This window comes from Panthera onca, chromosome A1 (genome assembly GCF_046562875.1).
Source record: "Panthera onca isolate mPanOnc1 chromosome A1, mPanOnc1 haplotype 2, whole genome shotgun sequence".
Classification (NCBI taxonomy): domain Eukaryota; kingdom Metazoa; phylum Chordata; class Mammalia; order Carnivora; family Felidae; genus Panthera; species Panthera onca.
Genome location: NC_138339.1, coordinates 110,707,268 through 110,731,711, shown reverse-complemented (window position 1 = coordinate 110,731,711; position 24,444 = coordinate 110,707,268). Strand labels below are relative to the sequence as shown.

The window sequence follows — 24,444 nt, the reverse complement described above, 5'->3', positions numbered from 1 at the left end:
TATCCATGGGTAAGGGAATGGTACAAACTGGGGTGCAGGGATAGTAGGTAGATCTCATACTGTAGTTTTAAACTAATGTTAATATATTACTTATCCAAAAATAAAGAATTGAAATATTTTAAAGGAAAAAAAAAGAATAGGATCAGCCATATCTTTGCTGGGACATTACTACTTAAACATCCACACACAAATGCACATATACACCAAAGAGAGATTTTTATCTTACTTCCTCAAGGGTTCGTCCCCTCCAGAGGATCTCTCCAAGTTCAGGGAAGTATCTCAGCCTGGCTTTGACACATTCTGTCTCCTTGAGCTGAATTCAAACTCAAGATTGGCTGTGGTGATGCCAGAGTCTTGCTGGAGTCAGCCTGGACTCTTGCTTTCCTATGGATCGTTTCCATAATGAAGGTATGATGTGGGGCCAGGAGCAGGGGCTCTAGGGTCACAAAAGGCTTGGTTTGAATCCCACCACTTAATAGCTGTGTGATTCTGGGCAAACTGAAAGCTCAATGTCCTAATCTGTAATATGGTGATTCTACAACCTGCCAAGATAAACTAACTCAGAGTTAGTTTTGAGGACCATACGAGATTATGCCTTTTTGTTAAGTTTAGAGCACAGAATCTGATAAAGAATAAACATTTAATCAAAGTCAGACATCATTGCTTGCAGAGATAAGTTGTCCCTTATCTGGCCAAACTCACTATCTATTAGAGTTGAATGTCATTTTATACGATAAATCTAGAGAAAACTCTACTACTTTCATTTTAAAAGCTGGTATGTCACAGATTATAATGCTTCTTCCCTTGATGTTTTCCAACTGTTTTGGTAAGAGTGTATCAGATCATGCTAAAAGCTACCTGCCTGTCCACCTTAACCACCGATAAAACAGACCTCAAGCTATTATTCTCATGATTAAGTGCCCAAATGATGCTGTCTAAATTACTCAAAACCAGAGTAAAAGATTCTAATTATATATGGCATATGATGAGGTTACATTTCCGTTTTCTGTGCAATTCCTTCCTCCTCTTTTTTTTTTTTCCTCACTGATTCTACACAGGATATTCTCCTCTCCTCTCACTGAAGCACAAAAACTCAAGAAGCTAGACCGAGGCAGGTCAGAAATATTCACAGGCAGTAAACAGAGCTGGTTTCTCTAATCCCAAACACTACATAAGACTGAGATGAAGGGAGATGAGGAAGGTACTCAGAGAACCAACTCACAGTAGATGGGAAGGAGCAGCAGAAGCAGATGTTTTCTCCAAACAGGTAGTAGATGGAGGGGACTGGTGGGGTAAGAAAGGGATCCATTAGCCCAAATTCCTGGAGTGTGGACTCGCTCACTGATCCTTTCCTTGTAGGTAACTTGACATCCAACAAGTGGGCCCACCAGCAGATAAGGAATGTGCAAAATTGTGTAAGGATGAGGCATGAAAAGAAAACCTGATCTTTTCGCTTGCTGGAACTGACAAGAAGCAGCTGAGAATCTTCTAAGCTGGACAGTGATAGACTGGATGCCAATATTACATTGTAGGGACTGGTCTAGAAAACTGTTAACAACTGAATTTGGGGCAGCCTAGGTTGTCCTGCAAAAGATATAGTGCTACTCCTAGACTAGACTCAGGCATCTCTCCCCAGTACCCCTAACCATACTATGATTTAGCATGACACTTGATTGTTGGACAACAACATAGAGATGAGAAGAAACTTACTCTAGGTGGTGAAGGTACAGAGGTATCTTCTAGCTGACAGCATAACTGAGACCTTAATAACCAATTTAAAATGCTCAGTTGGGGCGCCTGAGTGGCTCATTCAGTTGAGCATCCAACTCTTGATTTCGGCTCAGGTCATGATTCCAGGGTTGTGGGACCCAGCCCTATATGGGGCTCTATGCTGAGCATAGAGCCTGCTTAAGATTCTCTCTCCCTCTTCCCCCTCCCCCATTCACTCTCTAAAATAAAAATAAAACAGGGGTACCTGGGTGGCTCAGTTAAGCATCCAACATCAGCTCAGGTCATGATCTTTCAGTTCATGGGTTCGAGCTCCACATCGGGCTCTGGGCTGACAGCTCAGAGCCTGGAGCTCCTTCAGCTTCTGTGTCTCCCTCTCTCTGCCCCTCCCCAACTTGCACGTTCTCTCTCTCTCTCTCTCTCTCAAAAATAAACATTAAAAAAATTTTTTAAATAAAAATAAAATGCTCAATGGCATTGTATTTCAGGGCTAGTGATGCCACAAAAATTAAGGTTCTCATGTAGGTGAAGCAGAGACTTAAAGCTCATAAATGGTACACAAGTGACCACGCCACCAGTAAGGGTGGAAGAGACAAGGGATATAGGAGAGGCCCACCCCCAAAGGCTTCAAAATTATATGGTAGGAAACAGGAACTTGTTGATGGAGGACTGGTGCTGGAATACCACTGCCTACCACCGACCCATGAATTCCACTCCTTGTTTTTGACAGTATCACATGGTGACTGGGGTATTTGGTAAAGAAGGGACTTGAAACTACCCAGACTAGCTTCTTAAGGCCTCCATTAAAGATGTCAAGTTCAGGGCGCCTGGGTGGCTCAGTTGATGGGGCGTCCGACTTCAGCTCAGGTCATGATCTCGCGGTTCATGGGTTCGAGCCCCGCATTGGGCTCTGTGCGGACAGCTCAGAGCCTGGAGCCTGCTTCAGATTCTGTGTCACCCTCTCTCTCTCTGCCCCTTCTTGGCTCATGCTCTGTCTCTCTCTCTCTCTCTCAAAAATAAATGTTAAAAAAAAAAAATGTCAAGTTCAAATGTGAGAAATGTGGCTGCTGCCAACAGAAGACCCTTCCCTCCAGCAGCTTACCTGGAGACTATCTGAAGCCACAAGCTGCTTATGTCAGTGCAGCATGAATATAACACCAGAACCAAGAGGGGATGCTTGAGGTATCTGATCACCTCATACATTTGGCTCAATGATAAGGCAGAACTCATCTGACAGAACTTCTTGGTGGAATTCACCCAGATGAGAATGGGACCATAGAGCTGCCTGTGATAGGAAGTACCTATCAGGAGTCCAGAAATCTAAAACCATGGTCCACCATTTCCAGGTAAACTCTCCCATGTAGAGATTTAGCCAAACCCTGTAAAATATGTAGGGGACACCTTCTCTGAGGGAAAGGAGTGGCAGAGTCAGCATATGGCTTTCCTAAGGTGTGTCTAAGATCCATAAACAAGGCCTTATGGTTTTCCATTTCTCTTGGATGTTTGGGAGGTTCTGGCCTTCCCAATGATCTTTGCTTTCGAAATTAGACCATCAGGGACAAACCTGCAAGAAGAGATCTGGCTAGCCACACATGCTGCTTGAAGACACAAAAGGAGATATAGTAAGGTACCAGCATACAGATGGGATCTATGATGGAAATGAGGACAGTAGGGTAAACAACAAAATAGCTGACCTTCCTGTGGAAAGCCACATCTGGCCTCATACTGAGGAGGTTTGAAACTTCACCTCTGTACAAAGCAGGGAGGAGAGAGGGACAGGGCAAATCAAGTCATTCCATAGAAATCATAATTGCTCATTGGAGAACTGGTGAGGGAAACATGGCTTCAAAGGCAGCCAGTGTTACAAGGGAGGAGAGCAGAGCCAGCCTGGAAAGCAAAAGGAAAAGGCACTCAAGCCCCACTCATTAGAAGGGGACAGGGGAAGTTCTGCAGTGAATCAGAACCAGGTGGCATCAGGATCTCAGCACATGCGGCGCTTAACGGTCTTTGGGTGAAAGTGTCACACAGCCTCTCTCTGAGTAATGACTCTGGAAAACCAGAGTTCACATGCAGTCTCTGCTCCTGTTATCTTAGGAAGAAAAAATGCTGAGATAAGAAGCAAAAATCTCGTGAAGAATTCAAAGACTGCTAGGGAAACTTCCACCTAGATACTAATCTGTGTTTCCTGTGTATTCCCCTCCCCATCTGTTTCCTCCCTGGATCCAGTTCCCCCGCCCCACCCCTATCCTCTGTATGTAAGCAGAAAGAAAGCCTTCCTTAAAGAGGTTGTGAGTCTCAGTGCTGGACAGAAGGGTGCCTGAGTCTGCTCCATCCCAACAGTTTAGTAAGACTGAGGCTGGAGGAAGGGGATCAGAAACTTTTAAGCATATTAAAATGTGAGAAATGACTGTAAAATAATAATTTGTTTGTTTAAACCTGGGTTTCTCAACCTTGGTTGTACTAACATTTGGGGATAGACAATTCTTAGCGGTGGGAAGCTGTCCTGGGCACTGCAGGATATTTAGCACCAACCATGGCATTCCCATGCCAGGAACACCTCCTTCCCAGTTGAGACAACCAAAATGTTTCCAGGACTTGCCAAATTGCCAATCCCCAGTTAAGAACCACTACTTTACTTATTTTGTTGTTTATTTACTTTTGAGAGAGAGAGAGAGAGAGAGAGAGAGAGAGAGAGAGAGAGAACTCCCACAGCGGGGGAGGGGGAGAGAGAGAGGGAGACACAGAATCCAATGCAGGCTCCAGTCTCTGAGCTGTCAGCACAGAGCCCTATGTGGGGCTCAAACTCATGAACTGTAAGATCATGATCTGAGCGGAAGTCAGATGCTTAACTGACTGAGCCACCCAGGCACCCTGAGAATCACTGATTTGAATTAAACTACCAACAAAACAATGATTCATCCAAATAATAGTTTGCTTCAGAATTACCACTTTAGCAACAATACATTTATTTCAGTGATGCTGCCATTCAAAACAATTTTTGAACTTTTCTTTACAAACTGATGTCCGAGTTTTTCAGAATTTCATGTAAATGACTTTAAGGAGAAAAATCTTTGCCTACTACTTCAGAAAAATCAAGTTCATAACCAATCAGAACTTAAGAATGGTTCTGAAGGTACATGGATGAAGCTGAACTCCACCTTAATAAGTGGGGTGGGAAAGGGGGCAATGGAGTAGCTTTAATCATAATTTACTACTAACATTTTCAACTTAAAGGTTTGTAACATGAAGACAATTTCAAAATAAAAATTAGTGGAATAAATGTATAGTAGCCTGAGGTGGCTGTTTTACAGGAAACACTCATTTCTATGTGTACATTCCAGCTATTAGTTCAAATCCTTGTTCTCTATCATCTACTATGAACTTCAATTAAAAGTAAATTTAGAATGTGAAATAGACTCAGTGAAAAATGATTTCAAATGACAGATTTTCAATATTGTTAATTAACACACACACTATAGAAGTAAAAATACGTTTGACACACCTACCATACAGGATTTTGCATTTCATTTTAATGTTACACGCATGCACGTACACACGCGCGCACACACACACACACACACACACACACACTTATGTTTTTCTTTGGGATTTCCTTTATCACTCCCCCCACTTTTTTGCCATGTCTATTGAATAACTATGTTGTATAATCCGTCTTGGGAGTGAAACAGAACAGCAGAAAGCAAAAGGACAGAAAGTTTCATCCTAGCTTTTGAGTTACTGAGGCGGAGGCACTTAGCCAATACAGAAGAACCAAAGGACATAAACAGAGATTGAAGAGGAAACATCTGGGGTTTCCAAGCCTCCTAGCACAGAAGAGCATGCTTCAGGCTTGATTGAGGAAGAGTTGGAGAGAAAGCATTTAGTGCAGATCTCAACGAGAAGGGCAAGGAACCCTGGCAAGGTGCCAGGTAGGATTTCGGGAACCGAGAGCAGGAGTGGTCAGGCTCAGGTGCCCACGCAGAGAGGGAACAGGTGGTTGATGGGGCCTTGGAAGGCATAGAGAGCTTCTCTTACTCTGGAGTGGAGCAGGAGCAGCATAAACATTTCTGAGCACCCTCGACAGACCCAGAAGAACAGCACAAGAGCTGTAGAAAATGAAGTTGTCATGCGCTAGCAACAACACAGACCTGCAGGGACAAGTGGCCAGAGACTCGATGGGACCCCAGTATCTTGTGGGATGTCAATGTAGACAAAGGACACTGAGGACTAAAGGGCTCCTCCTTCCAAGTAACTTGGTATCACATAAGCTCGTTCTAACTTGCTGAGGGGTACAGAGAGCGGTGGTCATATTTAGGGTTGCTTGAAATAGGTTCCTGACACCCAAAAGAATAAAGAAAGCTGTATTAAAAAATAAAAATTAAGATACAAATAAAATTTTCTTCTTACATAGCTGTCTTTGTCAGTTGAGGTTTGGAAACACTTACTTTAGGTATAGAATGAAGTCATTACAAGTTTTTCCCTTTCTATATCCCTTATATAGGTGGTTGCCAGACCTGGTTGATAATGAGAATTACATGGAGAGAGATCTGGATTCAGCTGGTATATATGGGGAGATTATGGTGATGGGCCAGGTTTGGGAACCTTTCTTAATGCTGCATAAACCAATGTCAGACACGACAACGTCCACAACATAAGGCAAGAGCATAAAATTTGTGACAGAGGATTCAGTTCATGAACGTGACCAGGATATGATAAGATATCTGGGTCAAGAAGGGCAGCAACAGGAGACGCAATCAATACTGGTATGTTTTCTCTAGTGATGCAAAACATCCATAAGAGATGTGAAATGTGGGAGATCTCTTAATCAGCACATACACCCAAGATATAAAGAAAGTAGCCTCATATTCTGAAAGCAAAATAAGCTTGAAGCTCCCAAACATGTGCCAAAGAGAAAATCATTGCCACATCTTAGGTTTTAGTAAATTACAGAAAATTAGAATATAAGCCTTGTCTTTTAGGCAAACAAAAGTGACCAAAAATATCAAATACAGGAACTAACCACCTAGCTTTCTGTTTTGCAAGTAGAAATGTTATAGGATCACGAAAAAAGTTTCTGTCTGCAAGAGAATGCTCAAACTGGCTTAAACAGTAAGAGGGTAAGTTACAGAAAAAGAGGTCTAAAGATAGGGAAATGTCTTCTGGGTTGATTAATTTCTGTTTTGTCATTTTTGTGGAAAAAGATGGTGGCAGTCATTCCAATTATGTTCTCCTACACCTTCATGGAGACCAAAGGGTCTCTTCCAATGTGTCTCTTTTTCAGGAGCTCCAAAACCCTTCCCAGTGCTCCCCAGAAGTTCTTTAAATGTCCCTTCCCAGGACTGCACCACCTGCCAACATCTAAGCCATGCATTGAGAAAGGATTGGGACTGCAGGGGTTTCTTTAGGGTACCTGGTACCGCAACCCCACAGGGACATGGGGAAGCACATGGCTTCGGAGAGGAAGGAGGAGCCTGAAATGAGAGAAGAGTGGTTTCTCCACAAAGAAGAAAGGGGGTTAGCTTTGAGAAACGATGTCTGCTGAAACTGTGGCTGAAAGCGATTCCTCTGTAGTGACATTTCCAATATGAACTGAAGCTCTTGACAGTGAGACCATCCACCTAAGTGCTGCATGTCCTGGTGATATGTGCTCAGGATAAACTAATCTTGACTTTTGTGTGTGTTTAATTAAGGCATGGTTAGTAAGTTAAGCATTAAGCATGTTTTGCAGCATCTGAGACTTTCTAGACTTTCAATATATTTATTTAGAATTATCTTGAGCCACAGTCTCTTTGATGATATAGGTGGTACATTATAAATTCATAAACACAAGACAACATAGGGTTGAACTCACACTTGGAAATGCTACACCACTTCCACAAACTGACATTTTTCTGGCTGGTATACACAAATTTAAATAAAATGAGCACTTCTCCCCTCCAGTACCCATGACATGGGGGTGCATATTAACATTCTCTCTATAGGATAGACTCAGGACTGGCCTTCAATCAGATTTAAGAATTGTCATTTCCACATCAAGCAGGACCTCAAAACAAGTATCTGTGCCATCTACTCCATTCCTTACTATTCCACTCTTTCACTGACTTTCACTTCTTCACTTTTCCTTAATATCAGAGGGCTCTGGAAAGTATAACACTATATATGCATGACCCACCAGACTAATTAAGATTACATTTCTGTTTGGCTTGAGCTCTGAAACATTATCAGTACTCATAAGTTTGAGCAGAGAAGCAGACAAACTTGTTGAGATGTTCATTCAACAATTTCAACATGTTAATACAACAACTTGTTAGAAATGAAGGACTCCTAGAAACGAGCAAGAGGCTCTACGAGGAAACAAGTCATGTAAACACAGCGCAATGCTAAACATGCTATTTATTATGCTTACTGCTACTCTTAGCAGAGCAATCAGTATCCTTGCCAAGACTTTGGTCCCACTTCAGCATTTAACACTGGAAACATGAAGCAAGTTTAGAGAAGACTCAGAGAACATTTAGGGTAAATAAGGGCCTGCTTAAATCATTAGCAGGTATAAAACACAGTCCAATGCAGTAGGCAGCAGGACGAGGAAGACAGGAACCCTGCCCTTGGACTTCCTCAACTCATGGAAAGATTCCAGGAAATGTGGTAAGTCTGAGAAAAGCATCTGAAAAATTGTACAGATGAAAGTGACCACCAGGACGAATAGGACTTGCTTCTCTGTCAGAAGAAGTGAGGTATACCTCCAGGACAGTTCAATTCCTACTTGTAACCTAAATCCTAGAACAATGCCCTGAGTAAAATAGGTGCTCAATAAATATCTGCTGGATGAATTTTAAAATGCTGTAAGCTCAGGGTGCCTGGGTGGCTCAGTTGGTTAAGCATCCAACTTCAGCTCAGGTCATAATCTCACAGTTCATGGGTTCGAGCCCCACATTGGGCTCTGTGCTGACAGCTGAGGGCCTGAAGCCTGCTTCAGATTCTGTGTCTCCCTCTCTCTCTGCCCCTCCCCTGCTCACATTCTGTCTGTCTGCCTGTCTGTCTCTCTCTCTCAAATAAACATTAAAAAAATTTTTTTAAATGCTCTAAATAAATAAATAAATGGCAAAGCAAGGGGGCCAAACCAAAGATCCCCTCACTTAGGCCTTCTCCACTTTTCTTCCAATGAATGTAATACTCCTCCCATTCATTTTCTCTTCAAACACAAGGTATTTTTTGAGCATTTATTGCTCTGCAAGGAAGTGCTGAGCAGGATACAATATTATTTTTAAAATATGGTCCCTCAATTCAAACGACTTTCAATTTGACAGGAAAAATAAATGCCTACACAGATATCCAAAATGCAAAGCAGAACACAGGGTCACACAAATAGTTCACAGAGAGTACTACAGCTTTTAGGAATGAAGGTTCACTTCTGGCACATGTGACCAGGAAGAAAGGTATAATGGAGGGGAGGATACACGAGCTGGGCTTTAAGAATAAGATTTCAATAAGCAAAAACGTGTGCATCTGGGAGAGAAGACAGACATGCATTGCAAGCAGAGAGCCCTCCAAGGGAAAATTCATTCATTTATTTACTTAATCAGTATTATCGCTTTTATTACTTTTGCTGGAGATGATTGATTTTTATTTATTAAAGTATAATTGACATACAATATTATATTTATTGCAGGTGTACAACACAGTGACTTGACATTTGTATAATAGTTGTGTAATAGTTTCCACGATAAATCTAGTTACTACCAGTCACCTTACAAAGTTAATACAATGCTATTGACTCTATTCCCCATACTCTACATTACATCCCTGTGACTTATTTTATAAACAAAGTTTGTACCTCTTAATAGCCTTCACCCATTTCACACGCCCAATCCCCCTCCCCTCTGGCAGTGACCAATCTTTTTTCTGTACCTTTAAGTCTGCGTTTTGTTTTGTATTTTAGATTCCACATATAAGTGATATCATGCAGTATTTGTTTTTCTGTGCCTGACTTACTTCACTTAGAATAATACTCTCAAGCTACACTCACACACACACACACACACACACACACACACACTCACACACACACACACACCCCACGTCTTCTTTTTCCGTATCTCAGCTGTTTTTACTGAATATGATTTTTATTTATTGTGGTATCACTGACATATGATATTATATTAGTCTTTGATGTCCAACAGAGTGACAAATAATGCAACAATCAACATCTATCTTTTTGAATTAGTGTTTTTGTTTTCTTCAGATCAATACCCAGTAGAATTGTTGGATCATTTTGTAGTTCTATTTTTAATTTTTTGAGGAACCTCTATACTGTTTTCAACAGTGGCTGAACCAATTTACTCAAGGGTTTCCTTTTCTTCACATCCAGGCCAAAACTTGTTATTTCTTGTCTTTTTGATGATAACCGTTCTGATAGATGTAAGGTGATATCTCACTGTGGTTTTATATCGCATTTTCTTGATGATTAGTAATGTTGAGTATCTTTTCTTGTATCTGTTGGTCATCTGTGTGTCTTCTTTGGAAAAATGTCTATTCAGATCCTCTGCCCATTTTTTAATTGGACTGTTCCTTTTTTTTTTTTTTTCACTGAGTTGTATGAGTTCTTTACACATTTTGTATATTAATCTCTAATCAGATATATCATTTGCAAATATCTTCTCCCATTCTGTGGGTTGCCTTTTCATTTTGTTGATAGTTTCCTTTACTCTGCAGAAGCTCTTTGGTTTGATGTAGTCCTATTTGTTTACTTTTGCTTTTGCTTCCCTTGTCTTTGGAGTCAGATCCAAAGCAAACATTGTTAAGACTAACGTCAAGGAGCTTTTGCCTATATGTTTTCTTCTAGGAGGATTTTGGTTTTAAGTCTTACATTCAAGTCTTTAAACCATTTTGAATTGATTTTTCTATATGGTGTAAGACAGTGGTCCAGTTTCATTCTTTTGCATGCAGCTATCCAGTTTTCCCAACACCATTAATTGAAGACACAGTCCTTTCCCACATCATATATCCTTGGCTCCTTTGACCATGTATATGTGGATTTATTTCTGGGCTCTCTATTCTGCCTTGTTGATCCTTGTGTCTGTTTTTATGCCAATACCATACGGTTTTGAATACTATAGCTTTGTAGAATAGTTTGTAATCAGGCAGTGTGGTACCTCTGGCTTTGTTCTTTCTGCATTGTTTTGGCTATTCAGGGTCTTTTGTGGTTCCATACAAATATAATTATTTGCTCTAGTTTTGTGAAAAATGTCATTGGAATTTTGATAGTGATTGCACTGAATCCCTAGAATGCTTTGGATCATAAGACAGTTTGGCAATGTAAATTCTTCCAATCCATGAACATATGCTATCTTTCCATTTAATTGTATCTGTTTCAATTTCTTTCATCAATGTCTTACACTTTTTAGTTTACAGGTCTTTCACCTCCTTGGTCAAATTTATTGACATTTTTTTTTGATGCGATTATAATTGTATCATTTTCTTGATTTCTCTTTCTGATACTTTATTATCAGTGTATAGAAATGCAACAGATTTTTGCATGTTAATTTTTTTTTTTTTTTTTTTTTTTTTTTTTTTTTTTTTTTTAATTTTTTTTTTTAACGTTTATTTATTTTTGAGACAGAGAGAGACAGAGCATGAACGGGGAGGGTCAGAGAGAGGGAGACACAAAATCGGAAACAGGCTCCAGGCTCTGAGCTGTCAGCACAGAGCCCGATGCGGGGCTCGAACTCACGGACCGTGAGATCATGACCTGAGCTGAAGTCGGACGCTTAACCGACTGAGCCACCCAGGCGCCCCGCATGTTAATTTTGTATCCTGCAATTTTACTGAATTTTATTTATTAGTTATAACAGATTTTTGCTTGAGTCTTTGGGGTTTTCTATACATAAGTATCATGTCATCTGCAAAGAGTGGCAATTTTACTTCTTCCTTTCCAATTTGGATACTTTTTATTTATTTTTCTTGACTAGTTGATGTGGCTAGGACTTTCAATACTATGTTGAATAAAGTGGGTATAGTAAGCATCCTTGTCTTGTTACTTAAAGGAAAAGCCTTCAGCTAGTCACTGTTAAGTATGATATTAGCTATAGGTTTTTAATATATAGCTTTTAGATGTTAAGTTATGTTCTCTCTATACTCACTTCATTAAGAGTTTTTATCATAATTGGATGTTGAATTTTGTCAAATGCTTTTTATCTATCTATGGAAATGATCATATAATTTTTACTTTTCATTTTGTTACTATGGTGTATTGCATTGACTGACTTGTGGATGTTGAACCATCTTTTCATCCTTGTAATAAATTCCACTTGATCATAGTGTATGATTATTTTAATGTATTGTTGAATTTAGTTTGCTAATATTTTACTGACAATTTTTGCATCTAGGTTTATAAGGGATATTAACCTATAATATCCATGTCTCGCTTGGGTATCAGGGTAATGCTGGCCTTGTGAAATAAGGTTGGAAGCTTTCCCTCCTTTTCAATTTTCTGGAAGAGTTAGAGAAGGATAGGTATTAAGTCTTCTTTGAATGTTTGGTAGAATTCACCAGTGAAGGTGTCTGGTCCTGGACTTTTGTCTATTTCAAGGTTTCTGGTTATTGATTCAATATCCTTACTAGCAATTAGTCTATTAAGATTTTCTATTTCTCCTTGATTCAGTCTTGGAAGCTTGTAAATGTCTAGGAATTTATCTCTTCTAGGCTGTCCGATTTGCTGGTATATATCATTCATAATAGTCTCTCATGGTCCTTTGTATTTCTATGGTATGAGTTGTGACTTCTTTTTCATTTCTGACTAATTTGCACAATCTCTTCTTGGTGAATCTAGTTAAAAGTTTGTCAATTTTGTTTATCTTTTCAAAGAACCAACTCTTAGTTCCATTGACCTTTTTTGCCTTTTTAGTCTCTATTTCATTTATTTCCACTCTGATCTTTATCATTTCCTTCCTTCTACTAACTCTGGAGTTCATCTGTTCTTTTTCTATTTCCTTTCAGTATAAAGTTAAGTTGTTTGAGATTTTCTTGTTTCCTGAGGTAGGCCTGTATCACTATAGACTTCCCTCATAGAAGTGCTTTGGCTGTGTCCCATCGATTTTGGTAGGTTGTATTTTTGTTTTCATTCTAGGTGTTTGTTTTTTTTTTTTATTTCTTTGATTTCTTCTATCACTTAGTAATTGTTCAGTAACATGTTGTTTCATCTCTGTGTATTTGTAGTTTTCCTGTTTTCTTCTAATAACTGACTTCAAGTTTCATACCATTGTGGTCAGAAAAGATGCTTGATATGATTTCAATCTTCTAGAATTTACTGAGACTTATTTTGTGGCCTACCATATGATATATCCTGGAAATATTCCATATATACATGAGAAGAATGTAAATTCTGCTGCTTTTGGATGGAATGCTCCGCATATATCTATTAAGTCCACCTGGTCTAAGTGTCATTTAAAGCTGATATTTCCTTAATAATTTTCTGTCTAATCTATCCATTGATGAAGTAGGATGTTAAAATCCCCTACTATTATTGTATTGCTATCATTTTCTCCCTTTTGGTCTGTTAATATTTGCTGTATATATTTTGGTGCTCATATGTTGGGTGCATATATATATCAACCAATATTCACCATTGTAGGTGCCAGTGATATAGTAGAAAACAAAACAAATCCTGCCTTTGTATGAAATTATAGAAAAGCTCCTCGTGTGTTTCAAAAATGTTTGTTAGTCTTTTTTGTTAGTGCATAGAATTAAGGAAATTAACAAAATAAATACCAAAACAGGAAAGGTAGATTCCAATGGTGGTATTGATTGTGAAGGCACCAAAAGTCAGTATAAAGAATTCTTGAGTAGTTAGTTCTGTTGACAATGGAGAATCATTAGAGGTTTCTCAACCAGGGAATGTCCTAACCAAAGTGGTGCTTGGAAAGATTAACTGGGTGGTAGAGTCCAGGGCTGTGTAACTGAGGGTGTGGTTTGGAAGTAGGAAGAACAATTAGGCAACTAGTGTATCCTATTGGGAAGGATCCAGCATAAACATCATTTCCTCTGATGTAATCCCTGATTTAATCAGTCAGGGTTAGGTCTCACGGAGGTGTTCTCATAATAATCTGTCTCATCTTGACAGTACTTATTGCATAGTATTGCAGATGCCTGTTATTAATTCTTATCTTTCCATTAATCATAAAGGAAGAAACTGAGCTTCATTATCTTTGTATTCCCAGTGCCTAGACTAATGTCTGGCATGTAGCAGACAAAATTTGTGGTTTGAGAAAATACTCAAGTGTTATGCATTGAATTGTATCCCCTCAAAATTCATATGCTGAAGTGCAAACACCTAGTACATCAGAATATGATCTTATGTGGAGGAAGAACCTTTACAGAAGGTAAATTAAATATATCTAGAAAATATTCACACAAAAACCTATATACAAATATCTATAGTGACTTTATTCATAATCACCCCAAACTGTAAACAACCCAAGTTCCTCAATTAATAAATGGATAAACAAACTGTGGTATATCCTTTCAATGAAATGCTACTCAGCAAAAAAAGCAAAGGGACTAGTGATATTTACAACATAGACGAATCTCAAATATGTTTATGCTAAGTGAAGTATGCCAGACTCAAAAAACTATATACTATATGATTCCATTTACAACATTCTGAATAAAGCAAAGCTATAAATACACACCATATCAGCGGTTACCAGGGTATGGAGTTTGGAAGAAGGGTTGATTACAAAGCACCGTACAAAGAAATGTTTTAGGGTGATGGAAATACCTGTATCTTAACTCTGATGGTGGTTACATGATTCTATGAGTCAAAACTCGTAGAACTATCAAGCAAAACACAGTGAATTTACTGAATGTAAAAAGAGTTAATTTACTGAATATAAATTTAAAAGATTTTAAAATCCCTCCAAAAGTAAATTACATATAAGAGAGAAGAAACTTAGGCTGCATCACACTTTTCTAAAGCAAAATTCAATGGTAAGTGAATTAACACAACATTTTTAAAGAAACAAAGTATAACCCAGGAATATTATACCTAACTAAGATCTTGCTCAAGTACAAAGGCAGCAGAAATACCTCCTCAAGAATGGAAGAACTCAGGGTATATAATATCCATCAGCTTTCTTGAAAAAACTTTATGATGACAAAATCAAGTCAATATAGAGATGAATCAAAAAATACAGGAATAGAGAAGCCCTTTAAAAAAGACTTGTTGGTGAAGCCCTGACTTTGGCTTTCAGAACATAGCATTCTTCTAACTGGCCTCATCTCTTTCCATCTGTAAGCTCTTAATCGCTTTATTCTGCTGGGTTTCTTCTTCATACTCCCGCACTGGGGGTTTCTCCCCCAATATGTACCAGTAATTTTTTTTGTCTTTGCATCTACTTGCTCCTACTATTATAGTAACAACTCCCAGATCTATACTCTGAACCCCAATCTTGTACCTATGCCAGACTCGACCATTCCCAACTGCCAATAAACACTGTAACTTGGACATTCCACTGCCACACAAAACCTAACTAATCTCAAAAGGAACTTAACTTGCCCAACTCCTTCCACCAACTGGCTTCTTTACCCAACACCGATGTTAGTGGCTTGACTTTTCTTCTGATCCAAAACATTACAATCATCTTTGACTCTGCTTTTTTGCCTCTAACCTGTGAGCTGTTACAAATTCTCTGAGTTTTCTTAGATGAAAACTTTCTCCATCATTCTCACTACTAACAACTAGAACCCCACTGCACACCTATATTACTGCAACTAAGCCTGGAAAACTCCTGCCTACACTCTTATTCCTTTAAATTCCTGCTTATGGCTAATATTATTACCAGAAAAAAAATCACCCTAACATACCACTTTTACCTTCTTCTCCCCCAGGATGCCCTATTATAAATCACTTTAGGCCCAAGTTCTTAGCTCCATTATCTGACTCCACTCTCCCCTTTCAACTTTACTTCCCAACACTCTCTTCTACTCTTTGATATTAAAAACCTCTTTTTTTCCCATTTTTTTCTTTTATCTCCCACCTGTCCCTCCCCACCCCTCCCCACACCCAAAGTCACCAACTGTTTGGTTTTCTTCCCATCACACTTTTTCTACTTACATAAACTGGGGACTTGCAAACTTCAAGCGGTGCTTGTTCACAGACCCAGTTGTAGCACATGAGGATTTATAAGAAGGGGAAGCAGCAGCTCAACTGGACAGGCAGATTGCAGCTGAATAATAAAGATCCCTAAGAGCGAGTGTGTCACATTTGTCTTAGAGCATTAGCTCTCAAATAAAAACACTGACTCAATCACAGTATCACAAGAAAGCACCAACAAGTATAACAAAATACCATTTCTCTTGTAATCACTATGGATGAGATTTGTATGAACACTTCCTGCCATGGGAACTTTGCCACTGTGTGCCTCAGATGAAAGCAGTTCCTCTGCTTTCATAAATTAGCCAAGAGGTTCAAAAGCAAGGCAGCAACAGGCTGCACTAAGCAAAGCAGACCTTCTCTTGGACAAAGGTCGGAAAGACTTTTCTCCCTTGCCCAAATCAACCCGGCCCAACCTGGAGCAGAGATTGAGGGAGACACAGATTTTGCAATTAAAAATCTTTTTTTTTTTTTAATTTTTATTTTAGACAGAGAACGCACTTAGGGGAGAGGGGCAGAGGGGCAGAAGAGGGAGGTGAGAGGGTGAGAGTGAGTGAGTGAGTGAGTGAGAGAATCTTAAGCAGCCTGATGTGAAGCTCAATCCCATGACCATGGGATGATGACCTGAGCCGAAATCAAGAGTTGGACACTCAACCTACTGAGCCACCCAGGCATCCCCAAAAGCTATCTTGATTTAAGTTTTAAGGTGGGACTCTTGGAAAGAATACCATTTTAATAATGAGTTAAAAGATGCAAGCAAATATGTGAAACAGGTGGTTAAAGCTTAAGTAGGAATTCATGAGGCAGCACCTGGGTGGCTTAGTAGGTTAAGTGTCCAACTCTTGATTTTGCTTCAGGTCATGTTTCCATAGTTCATGGAATCAAAACCCACATTGGGTTCTGCACTGACAACACAGCATGGAACCTGCTTGGGATTCTCTTTCCCCCCACCTCCTTCTCTCTCTCTGCCCCTCTCCTGCTCACTCGTGCTCTCTCAAAATAAAGAAATAAACTTTAAAAAATAAAGTAGGAATTCATGAGTAAGAAACAGAACCACAGATGACAATCAGCTTTCTCATCAAACCTCAGAAGTCTTGGATTATTGCTCAAAAAGTGAAGAGGTATTAACAGATCTTGTGTGGAGGGAGGTTTCTTGAAGAAACAAAGGGAGCTGATCTAACTTAACACAGGCAGCACAACCAGGCAGATCTGAAATCAGATGCTGCCTCTATTTCCTGAGGCAAGGGACAGCCAGTTCCTACCCAAGTTACCCAAGGGAATAACAAGAGTGCCCACCCATCCAGGGCTCTGTGTCAAGTATTACTCTAGGTGTTTCATTCATATGATCTAGTTAATCCTCATAGCAACACTATGAAAGACATATCATTATCTTCTATGTCACAGAGAAGTAAACTGAAGCCCAGAGAAGTTAAATAACTTGTTCCTTAGCACACAGTTATTATGCTGCAGGGCAGCTGTTCAAAATTCAACAGGACTCTAGTCTGTGTTCATCTACTAGAGCATGCAGCCTTCTAGTGTGGAGGGTGGTAAGAGAGGCAAGATGGCAAAAAAGACTTAGCCAATCAACCAACATTTGTTAACCCCAAAGTTGGCCCTATGCTGGAGATTCAAGAGTGGACCAGACAACCACTAAATTGTATACTTTGAATGCGTGGATTGTGTGGTACATGAATTATATCTCAATGAAGCTATTTTTAAAATGTAGACTAGACAGAGTTCTTGCCCTCTTGGAGTTCATATACAAGTACACAGTAATATAACATATGCTTTACAAGAGCAATGAGCCTAGATTGCTTTTAGGAGAGGGCACTTACTCCAGTCTAGAGCTTGAATCATGGACAGAGATGAAGAAAGTCTTCCTGGAGGAAGTCATGTCTGAGCTGATCACTGAAAGGGTAAGTAGGAGCGAGGCTGGTGTATCCTGCAGAAATGTAACTTGGGGATTTCTAACAAGAGAAAGTTAACACAATCTAATCAAGCTGAGACTTTTACACCTGAGATGGCTTGTAGTTCTCCTTACTGCTAATCTCCCCAGTCCACCATATGGAAAAGTGTCAAAAAGGATAAAGGTAGACTCAAGGAAAGAAAGCTTAAGTCCTCCACTGGGACAAATCTCCAAATTCAGTAACAAAATCTAGAAATGTCAACCACCCACCCTCACAGATAGGTTAACACAGAGCTGAAAGTCTTTGCATGAAGAGGTCTGTCCACCGATAGATGAGGAAACAAAGCCAGCCTGCCTATTGTTAACAATTAGATGCTACCCTTCATATAAAAGAAACCATTTAAAATTTATGTGGTGAGTAAACTTAGTAGACTGTGATAGTTCTTTTAAAACTATAGAAAGTGATATGAAACTGAATGCAAACTGAGGAAGAAGTCCCTTTAAAATCTCAAAAACAGGGGCACCTAGGTGGCTCAGTTGGTTAAGCGTCTGACTTCGGCTCAGGTCATGATCTCGCGGTCCATGAGTTCGAGCCCCACGTCGGGCTCTGTGCTGACTTCTCAGAACCTGGAGCCTGTTTCATATTCTGTGTCTCCCTCTCTCTCTGCCCCTCCCCCGTTCATGCTCTCTCACTCTGTCTCAAAAATAAATAAATGTTAAAAAAAATTTTTTTTTAAAATAAAATCTCAAAAACAAAGTTAGTCACCAGAATTTTCTAGCACTGCACAGAAAGGTGTTGTAAATGAAGGTTTTAAAAGACAGAATGATCGATCTCTAGAGAGAACAGGATTAGTCAAGCTCTTTTTGCTTTCATTTTACCAATTTTCTCACCTAGACCTGGATCTGCTAAGCAGAATTACCTACTTGCAACTTTGCTCAGTCTTTGCTTTGTCTACAGATATAACCAATTATAAATGAATGACTGGGGGGATTCTAGTTTATGAATCAGTTTCCTGAGTGTGGCTGGCCTTCCATTAACTCACTTAGACCCTAAGAATGTATTTCTCCCCCTCCAAACACACGAAATGACTTATGAATCTAGATCTCCAAGGTGGCCAGTTTGAGGGCTGTTCATGGAGACCCCAGACACAGCTTCAAAGAGAAGTGGGCAAAATTATCTGGAAGAATTTACTTTGCCATAGCAATACTTCTTAACAGTAAGTGGAAAGTTCAGAGCCGGAAGCTTTACTTCTCCTAAAACTCTGATCTCGTGAAGAGCACCACACAGACTACACTGCAGCTAAAAGGAAATGAGAGGACCTGTGTGAAGTGATAGCCTTAGACCCAAAGCACATACAGAATTTTAAGTAGTGGCCTTTAAATATATGCTTCTGGGGCAGACACCTGGATGGCTCAGTTGGTTAAGTGCCCGACTTCGTCTCCGTTGAATCAGGTCTTGATCTCACAGTTTGAGTTCAAGCTCTGCATAATGCTTGCTGCTGACTGAGCACACCCCACTTCAGATCCTCTGTCCCCTTCTCTCTCGGCCCCTCCCCCCACTCTCAAAAATAAATAAACATTAAAATATTTTAAAAAAATAAATATATGCCAGCAAGCTAATGTAATGAACTAAAATTAAGAGAACTTTTATATAATACAATAACCAGCCTATATGACTTCTCCTAAAAGAACGTGATTTCTAATTGGATTAAAGAATTCTAACATGTTTCCCCTCTAAATAACCCACAGAAAATACTTTTCATTCTTTAAATGCTTTGTTCACTCCCCACTATACGAGAACATAAAACTATGAAAAATACTAGCAAGATAAAGAACATGTATCTAGAATCATAGAGCTGGGAAAGAATTTAAGAATTATCTAAATCTACTCTTTAAATTCAGAAAACTATATAGGCAAATGAGTATTGTATTTTTCCTTTAGCATTCTTCAGACTAAAGTCAGAAAAACCTTGGAAAAATCATGTTTTTGCCTAAACTTTGCACTGAAAAACAGGAGCTAAAAATGCGGAAAGCCTTCAGGTTTGCTAAAGCAGAGATGGAATAGGAGAGTTATGTCCTAGCCCAGAAGTCACAGTAGTTTTTATCTCAGATCAATGGAGTGAAGAGGTATCTCGAGCAGATCTGAGGCATGTCCTGGAATACTGTGTAATAATACCAATCGCAAGGTGAGAACCTGTCTGAGCTCTGCCAACCTTATCTAAGACCTGAGGTCTTGGGCAATTTTTAATCTTTCTGAATCTCTATTTCCTATTTACTAAATGAGGACAATATAGTCCGTCTAAAAGGTTTTGTAAGTAATGGGGTGCCTGGGTAGCTCAGTCTGTTGAGCTTCTGACTTTGGCTCAAGTCATGATCTCACAGTTCGTGGGTTCAAGCCCCGCGTCGGGCTCAGTGCTGACAGCTCGGAGCCTGGAGCCTTTTTTAGATTCTGTGTGTCTCTATCTCAGAAATAAATTAAAAAAAAATTTTTTTAAATAATAAAGAATAAAAGGTTTTGTAAGTATTAATCAATGGCATGGTTAACCTTAGGCAATACATTGGGTAAAGGCTTTACCTTTACAGACTGGGAACAGTAAACTAAGATGCAAACCTGAAGGTTATTTACCTGTACCCTAGTACAACCCACAACACCACAAACACAATTCCAGACACCATAACAGGATTTTGAAAGAGGGCTGGCCCCAGCTGTCTCAACAGGTAGCTCTTAGGAAAATATACAATGACATTTCAGCTTCTCTGCAAGTTGTGACACTTTAATGTTTCAAAACCTAACCAGTACACTTGGGAATTTAGCACATGATTGATACATATGAATTTTAAATTACTGGACAAAATATAGATTATTCAATAAATAATATTAGAGCAAACAGGTAACCAAGTGGAAAAGAAAGTGGAATTCATATCTAATCTTATAATCATATATAATCTTATACCAAAATAAATTTCAGAATCATTAACAATTTAAATATAAAAAATAAAACCATAAAAATACCTGCTGGTTGGGGGATCTGAATAAAGAGAATACACAGAATTTCTCTGTACTAACGTTATAGGTTCCTGTGCATCTATAATTATTTCAAAATAAAAAGTTAAAAAAAATACTTGCAGAAACCTGAGGTAATTACTTTGTAATACTGAAATAAAGAAGGCCTTTACCATGATGACACAAAGCACAGAAGACAAAGATGTTAAGATTAATTAAACATGCTCATCTACAATTAACTGTTTATGCATGTCAAAAGCCTAAGCATACAAAATCAAAAGAAAAATCAAAGAAAAAATATGTACATCTTATATCCTATTTCATATCCTGAAATACATGCATCTTATAAGCTAATGTCCTTAATATATGCACTGCCAATAAATTAATAAAAAAGCCAACAATCCAATAAAGAAATGGATAAATGATATGAACAGTTTATAGAAAATGAAATAGAAATAGCTTTAAGATACATACAAAAAAAGATGACCAACCTTATTCAGTCATGGGACAAATGCACATTTAAGCTAGAGAAACAGAAATATCACTTTTTACTGATAAGATTGGTAAAGACCATAAAGTTCGACAACATATTTTTTAGCCAAGGTGTACAGAAACAGTAGTTACTTGCATACAGTGATGGAGGGAATGGGAACTGGTACAGTCTCTGTCATTAGACAATAACTGTTGCAAAGCATAAGTTCTGTATGTATGCATCTGTGTGAAAAGTGCATGTATAAGATTTTTTACAAGAATCTTTTAATAGCAAAAGAAGTAGAAACTATCCAAATGTCCACCAACGTGAGACTTGTAACAAGCTGGTTTCATACCAGGGAATAATATACAGTTATAAAAAAAGAATTAAGTACCTTAACCTATCTGTCATGAAATAGTTACTAGAATATATAATTAATGCCAAGTACAAGATAAACATTTCTTTATTATATGCATAGAATATTTCTGGAAAAATCGGTAAGAAACTGATAACACTGGTTACTTATTTGAATAAAGTTAAAAATTAAAATACTAATAATATATATTTATTGTTTCCTAAATTTTATGGCCACACATAGAAGGGAATAAACTAAGCAGTAATGATCATAAGTATACACATTTGCTGAGTCCTTGGTACAAGCCTGAAGCTACATCATACTAAAAAGAGATTATTCACTAAATAGGGACAGTAACATCAACAATACAAGCCAAAGTCATCGGTAGCTCACTTTCTTCCTCATGTCCCAAATTAGTATAGACCCTTGAAATAAAGCACATACTCAAATGTTTATGAATGAAAGAATGAATGAATAAATGAATGAATGAAAGGATGAATGGACAGGATAGATAGATAGATAGATAGATAGATAAGTGGTTAGAATAAAAAATAGAAACTGTAGGCTGTGATCTACCTCTGCTCCTATTTCCTTCTGTCATTAGGCAAGTCTTACTCTCCTTGCGCTTCCCTGTACAAATAAGAGGTGTCAGAATGCATCAGTATTTAAGAACCATGATCAAGATCCCTACATGATTTGCTGGATAATTACTTATGTGGTCAGCAAAACAATGCTCACCCCCAACCCCATGAAACGTTCATGGCTTAATCCTTGGAATGTGTGACTGCGTTACATCGCAAAAGGGACTCTATAGATAGAATTAAGGTCACAGACGTTAAAGTAGGAAGATTATCCTGGATTATCCAGGTAGGCCCAATGTAATTATAGGAACCCTTACAACTAGAGAACTGTCTCTGGCTGCAAGAAGAGAAAGTCAAGAGACATGGCAGAAGAGGAAGGTAAAGAGATTCGAAACATGAGAATTCAATGCACCATTGGTGGCTCTGAGATGTAGAGGCCCATGTTCGAGGACTGGAGAGATGCCCCTAAGGGCATCCTCTAGCTGACAGCCAGCAAGGACATAGGGACCTCAGTCCTACAACCACAAAGAACTGCATTCTGCCAGCAACCTGAATGAGTCTGGAAATAGATTCATTCTAGAGCCTTCTGATAAAAGTCCAGATGGCCAGCACCTTGTAAAACACAAAGTAGAGCAATCAATCTTGCCAACTGGGACATCTGACCAAAAGAATAAATAAACAACATGAGTTTTAATTTGTGCTATTTTAATCCACTAAGTGTGTGATTTGTTATGGCAGCAATAGGATACTAATACACTACCTTTCTTTTCAGTTTAAGAATGATTTGTTGAGCCTCTTCTACATGTTAGGCCCTGTGCCACGTGTTTAGGACAGAAAAGTGGGTACAGGTTCTCAAAGAGCTCACAAATACAGAAACCCACTGACCTATACAATGATAGAGGTTAGCACAACACACTACAGGAATACAGAGAGCAGGCCTCTAACTGGCCTCAGACAGTTTACTTACCACTTCTGTAATCCCTTCACCATCTAAAAAGCCCTTCCCCAATGAATTATACTATCAACCTCATAACAAGTCAGAAATTGCAAGTCATCCTAAATTCCACTGACCCCTCAAGATCTGTGATATATACCACCCTAATAATATTTCCCATAAAAATCCTGTTCTCTTTTCCTCACCCCAACTACTTCCTTCAACCCCTGATTGCACCTTCCTGATACTTATCATATCTTACCTGGATCACTTACCTCCCAACTAACTCTCCTGATTCAGTAGCCATCCATTTCCCACCATTCACATGAGCCAACCCTCTAAGGATTAAATTGATTATACTGTGCGCCAGCTCAAAAATCCTTCGAGATGCATTGCAAGTATCAGTCTAACTCCTTGGTTATCCTTAGCAACCTTTTTAAGCCCTACTATGGCAAAAAGTCTCTCCTTGGCTTCTAATCCCAGGGCCTAGGAAGGATCTGCTACAAAGATCCTTCGAAAGTATTTGCTGAAGTAACCAAATCAACCCCTGACTCCAGTCTCATCTCTTACCTTATAGCAGCCTCTGTGCACTATGTGCCTACTACTCTAGACTTGCCAGAACCAGGCTGCTCCAGCTGCCCTCTCTCTATGCCCCAATTTTTCCTCATGGCTAAAAAGCCATGTTCATCTAGCTGGTAAGCAGATCTCATTTTTTAAGATTTTGCCCTCCTCTAATAGGATCTCTCCTCCCTTACAGCTCAACCATTCAGGGAAAGTGTCTAGTCTCTTCTGTACCCCTGTTGTAAGCTGTCCCCTCTTCCACCATGACATCTACAGCAACCCTCAAGAGCAATGCTACTCAAAGGTAGCCTGTGGACTGGTGCTAATGAACAAATGGTGTATTACCTGTCTGGATCAAGCTATGTTCAGAAATCAAGTATAAGTGTTTAAAAATTTTTATGGCAATTGGACATTGCTGTGACATGCAAGTATGTGACACTGGTTAAACAAGATGTAGACCAGTTTGGGTGTTGTTGAGTTTGTGCGGTGAGTCACATGTGGTACAGACTGCATTTTAATCACATGCAACGAGACCACTTATTGGTTCATGAGAGAGTGAAAAAAACAAAAAACCCAATTGGTCCACCACCACAGACAGTATGAAAAGCACTGGTCTAATGCACTCAGGCATGTTCTCATCTCTCACCTTCTGATATGCTATTGGCTGCCTAAAAATGCAGATGTCTGATAAACATCAGTGAATAAATAAAGACATGAATGATAAGAAGACCTCCTGAAAGACATGATATCTAAG

The 24,444-nt window shown here is 39.1% G+C and overlaps 1 protein-coding gene across 2 annotated transcripts in view; it reads right to left on the bottom strand.

The window, feature by feature from the left end:
* The window catches only part of ELOVL7 (ELOVL fatty acid elongase 7), a 74,003-nt gene that overhangs the window by 30,447 nt on the left and 19,112 nt on the right, over positions 1–24,444 (bottom strand). Inside the window, exon 1 of one of the 2 annotated variants that reach the window (XM_060635726.3) lies at positions 15,839–15,951. The exons of the other annotated variant lie outside the window; for it this stretch is intronic. The gene's annotated coding sequence lies outside the window, so the exon portion shown is untranslated. Of the gene's footprint in view, positions 1–15,838; positions 15,952–24,444 lie in introns of those variants that run through there. 2 annotated transcript variants of the gene reach the window in all.